Below are 5,843 nucleotides of genomic sequence, written 5' to 3'. Positions count from 1 at the left end.
GCAACACAATCTGGCTCGGTGTTTCTATGCGGATAAGGAACGACACGCTCTCTAGCATTGCCAAAAGGGTCAGATTGTGAAATAGTTTCATGCGGGATTCATTTTGTGTTATACTTTCCTCATAAGGTCAAAATAGTGATTTCGTCCGGGAGGAGACCCCTCCTCTGGATCTACATCGAACTGGTGTACGAGAGAGGTGAGTGTGAACCGTGAAAAAACCCAGTTAAGACGTGGGGGTTTTCGTGGGAGGGGTGGGGGAGGCGGGGTGGAAAACACAGACGAAAATAAACTCGACGAGGTGAGACGAAAATAAACCGAGAACAGAAGCTACAAGTCGACCCTCCTTAGGAGTAGAGATAACCAAAATATTGAATTGTTACCAAAAGTAGGGACGCGCAGGTCCGTCCGCTCGTGACGGCTAGGTCTTCTCCGGCGATCCGTAGGCGTCTCGTCCCCATCCCCGCAAATCTCGCTGCCGCCTAGGGTCTCCTGGATCTCGTCCTGGGTTCTTCCCCCTCGCCGGTCTCGCGTGTGGGGGCTTTCCTCCCTCGGTTCTCCCAGGTGTGCTCTCCACATCGCTCCCCCATCCCATCCAAATCCTTCGCGCCGCCTGGGGGGCTTCCTGGATCTGGCCCGTGGATCTTCCCCCCTCGCCGATCTCGTGGGTGGGGCCGCCTCTCTCGGATCTTCCAGGGGCGCTCCCCACAACACTCCCCCCAATCCCACCAAAATTCTTCCCGGTGTGGCTAGGGCACCGGGTCGTAAGACACTTTTCCTAGTTCGGGGCAGTCAAAAGAGGTTGAGGTCGCGAAGCCATGGAAGGCGTGGAAGGAATGCTCAAAAAGATGAATCTGTCTGAAGCAAAAAAAGAAGGGGTGAAGATAGGCTGGAGAAGGGCGCAACAATAGGGGCAACAACAAGGAGAGGGTGGCGAAGGCAGTGGGGAAGCTCATATTGAACAAACCAGGGTATGTGGCGGGTATGGAGGTCGTGTTGAAGAGGGCCTGGTGCCCATTGAGCACGCTGGAGGTGAAGGGGATGGGGGACATATTTATTTTTCTGTTTCAACAGGAGGGAGGGAAGGAAAAGGCAGTGGAGAATGGTTCGTAGATATTTGGCAAGGATTTGCTAGTAATGGAAGAGTTCTTCCTAGCAAAATCTATTGATGAGTATACATTTAAAAAGGTGCCAATATGGGTCAGGATTTTCAATGTGCCCATATGGTTCAGGATTTTCAATCGCATTTTGAGGGGCATCATCGCCAAGAATATAAAACCACCACTTCCGAAGAAAGACAACTAAACACATGGGTATAGGGCACTCCCCTTGGCTTGTGCCAAGCTTGGGGGAGGTGCCCCGGTATCGTATCACCATCACATATTTTACTTTCTTCATTTTTCCTCTTTCGATCCTTTTGGTTATATCTTGATATAGTAGAATAAATTTTTTGTGTGATCTAGTTTTGAGTTTTGCTTTATGTTCCCCCTATGTAAGCAAGTCCGAGAGTTATATAATAAAGAGTAGTTTTGACTTGAGTGCTTTGCTTGCTTGCTATGATCTGGGTATATATAATGATCTTATGGGGAGTGATGACTTCACATATAAAAAGAACGTCGATTGAAACAAAAAAAACTATTGGTCATTGTTGCAATTAAAAGGAAGTAATAAAGAAAGGGAGGTTCACATATAAATATATTATCTTAGACATCTTTTGTGATTGTGAGCACTCATTAAAATATTATATGTTAAGAAATTGATGTTGTACAAGGAAGACAACATAATGAATTATGTTTGCTTATTTCCGAATAGAAGTTATATGGTTATAGATCCTTCAACATGTGTCGCTTGCTTCCACCCCATATCAGTCAAAAACTTCCGCACCAAGTAGAGATACTACTTGGGCATCCAAACACCTTTAACCCAGTTTTGCCTTGAGAGTCCACCACACCTACCTATGGATTGAGTAAGATCCCTCAAGTAACTTGTCGTTGGTGCAAGTAATAAAAATTGCTCTTTAAATGTGTGTGATCTATTAGTGTGAGGAAAATAAACTTCATATGAACTTGTGATATAGAAGAAATAAAAGCGACAGAGTGCATAATAAAGTTCTTTATCACAAGGGGCAATATAAAGTGATGTTCTTTTGCATTAAGGGGTTACGCATCCAACTAGAAAAGCACATGACAACCTCTGCTTCTCTCTGCGAAGGGCCTATCTATTACCTTTACTTTCTAGTATTTACCTTTATGCAAGAGTCGTGGTGATCTTCACCATTTCCTTTATTTCGCCTTTATCTTTTGGCAAGCGGCATGTGTTGGGGAATGATCTAGACAAATATATCCACTCGGATGTGGGTTACCATGAGTTATTATTGTTAACATTACCCTTGAGGTAAATAGTTGGGAGGCAAAACTATAAGCCCCATATCTTTCTCTGTGTTCGATTGAAGATTTGACCTCATAGGTACCGCGTGAGTGTTAGCAATTATGAAAGACCATAAGATGATTGAGTATGTGGATTTGCTTTACAAGCTCTTATGTTGACTCTTTCCTACGTTATGATAAATTGTAATTGCTCCAATGACTCAGATCATAGTTTGTTAGTTCTCAATAGAGTTCTTGATTCATATTTTTACCTTGTGAATGAATTGTTACTCTAGCATAAGAAATTATATGTCAATATGTTTTGTTGTTCTAAAGATAACCATGATGCCTTCATGTCCGTATTTTAATTTTATCAACACCTCTATCTCTAAACATATGGGGCATATTTATCGATCTTGGTTTTCGCTTGAGGACAAGCGAGGTCTAAGCTTGGGGGAGTTGATACGTCCATTTTGCATCATGCTTTTATATCAATATTTATTGCATTATGGGTTGTTAATACAAATTATGGTACAATACTTATGTCTTTTCTTTCTTATTTTACAAGGTTTACATGAAAAGGGAGAATGCCTGCAGCTGGAATTCTGGACCGGAAAAGGAGCAAATCTGAGAGACCTATTCTGCACAACTCCAAAAGTCCTGAAAACTTATGGAGAATTATTTTGGAGTATATAAAAAATATTGGACGAAAGAAATACATCAGGGGACCAACTAGGTGGCCACAAGCTAGGGGCGCGCCCTACAGGCTTGTGGGCCCCCTGGCAGGTCCCCGGTGCCCATCTTCTGCTATATGAAGGGTTTTGACCTGGAAAAAAAATCACATCAGAACTTTCGGGATGAAGCGCCGCCGTCTCGAGGTGGAACTTCGACAGAACCAATCTAGAGCTCCGGAGGAGCTATTCTGCCGGGGAAACTTCCCTCCCGGAGGGGGAAATCGAAGCCATCGTTATCACCAACAATCCTCTCATCGAGAGGGGGTCAATCTCCATCAACATCTTCATCAGCACCATCTCCTCTCCAAACCCTAGTTCATCTCTTGCATCTGATCTTTGTAACAAAACCTCAGATTGGTACGTGTGGGTTGCTAGTAGTGTTCATTACTCCTTATAGTTGATGCTAGTTGGTTTACTTGGTGAAAGATCATATGTTCATATCCTTAATGATTATTAATACTCCTCTGATTGTGAACATGAATATGCTTTGTGAGTAATTACGTTTGTTCCTGAGGACATGGGATAAGTCTTGCTATAAATAATCATGTGAATTTGGTATTCGTTCGATATTTTGATGAGATGTATGTTGTCTCTCCTCTAGTGGTGTCTTGTGAACATCGACTACATGACACTTCACCATTATTTGGGCCTAGGGGAAGACATTGGGAAGTAATAAGTAGATGATGGGTTGCTAGAGTGACAGAATCTTAAACCCTAATTTATGTGTTGCTTCGTAAGGGACTGATTTGGATCCATACGTTTCATGCGATGGTTAGATTTATCTTAATTCTTCTTTCGTAGTTGTGGATGCTTGCGAGAGAGGTTAATCATAAGTGGGATGTTTGTCTAAGTAAGGGAAACACCCAAGCACCGGTCCACCCACATACCAAATTATCAAAGTAACGAACGCGAATCATATGAGCATGATGAAAACTAGCTTGACAGAAATTCACATGTGTCTGGGGGAGCGCTTTGCTTTATATAAGAGTCTGTCCAGGCTTGCCCTTTGCTACAAAAGGATTGGGACACTTTGCTGCACCATTGTTACATTTGTTATTTGCTACCCGTTACGAATTACCTTATCACAAAACTATCTGTTACCGATAATTTCAGTGCTTGCAGAGAATACCTTACTGAAAACCGCTTGTCATTTCCTTCCACTCCTCGTTGGGTTCGACACTCTTACTAATCGAAAGGACTACGATAGATCCCCTACACTTGTGGGTCATCACGCCTCCCGATCAGCTTCAGTCAACAAACCTTCCCAATAAGTAAGATAGCCACAAGTAGCGTAAACCACATCAAAAGGGGATCTCAACTTCTTGTTCTCAAAAGCAGCACGATTACGGTAATTCCAGATTTCCCAGCAAACTGCAGCCAGTCCAAAGGTGTAGAACCTAATCCCATCAGGAAGAAACACATAACACCACGAAAAATACTGCCAGATATCATTTGGACCCAGGTTAGTACCAAACATACACCCGATCGTTCTCCACACCACCTTGGCAACAGGGCAAGTGAAACATATATGTTGCGAAGTCGCCGCTCTTTAAAGAACGAGCATTTAGGGTTTCCATCCCATTTTTTCATTTTCATCACATCACGCGTAAGAATGGCATCCTAAAATAGTTCTAAAGGAAGATCTGAATTTTAAGAGGAATTTTAGACTTCCAGATCCATCTATAATCACAGCCAGCTATTTTCTTTCCAGATATTCATACACTGATTTAGTAAAAAATGCCCTCTTATTTCCCAGGGTCCATATAATTTGATCCGAGACATTAGAGGTAATCCACCCCTCCACGATCTTTTTAAACTCCCCATCGACACGAAAGGGAATGGTGTAGTTGTATTCTGAAGAAATCAGCACCAACCCCAGCTCTGAATCGAGCCACTATGATATTTTGACGGTTACAAATGCAAAACAAGTCTGCATATGTGTGCTTTCAGCTGTGGATTACCGCGAATAGGATCAAGCCAGAGTCTCGCTATGTTGCCAGAGTTTAGGGTGACTCCTCTACCAACCATATAATAAGGCTTCACCTTCATAATGGCCTTCCAGATTGGTGAATCCGCAAATTTACTCTTCACCGAAGCCACCTCATCTTTTCTAAAGTATTTAGCTTTGATCACCTCTTGCCACAGTCCATTCTGGGTTTCGAGTTTCCACCACCATTTAGTTAGGAGACTAATGTTTTGCTTGTGGAGATCTTTTACTCCCAAGCTCCCTTTCCTTTTAGATCTGTAGATACATTTCCATTTCACCATATGATATCTCTTGCGCCCCTCATGTTCTCGCCAGAGGAATTTTTCCCGGTGTTTATCCAACTTATAAATCACCATCTTAGGAAGCAAAAAACATGGACATATAGAAGTAGACAATACTAGTGAGAGAAGAGTTCATCAGGATCAGTCTACCCCCCCCCCCCACCCCCCAAGGACGCAGCGTTGCCTATCCAGGTCTCACAACATTTAAGAAATCTTTCATCAACAAAAGACAATCCAGATTTCTAAGATTGGTATAACTGTCAGGGCCCCCCAATTATTTCACAGGAAAATGCCCAATTTGACAATTGAGCAAGTCTGCATAAATTTTCAAGGTGTCATCATCACCCCCGATACAAACGATTTCACTTTTAGCAAAGTTGATCTTGAGCCCAAACATAAGTTCAGACATATAAAGAGGAAGCTTCAGATTAACCGCTGCATTGTAATCATGTTCGAAAGAAATGACAGTATCATCTGC

The sequence above is a fragment of the Hordeum vulgare genome, chromosome 5H (assembly GCF_904849725.1).
Source record: "Hordeum vulgare subsp. vulgare chromosome 5H, MorexV3_pseudomolecules_assembly, whole genome shotgun sequence".
NCBI classification, from domain to species: Eukaryota; Viridiplantae; Streptophyta; class Magnoliopsida; order Poales; family Poaceae; genus Hordeum; species Hordeum vulgare.
The sequence above is the reverse complement of the archived record's forward strand: the minus strand, read 5'-3'. Positions refer to the sequence as shown.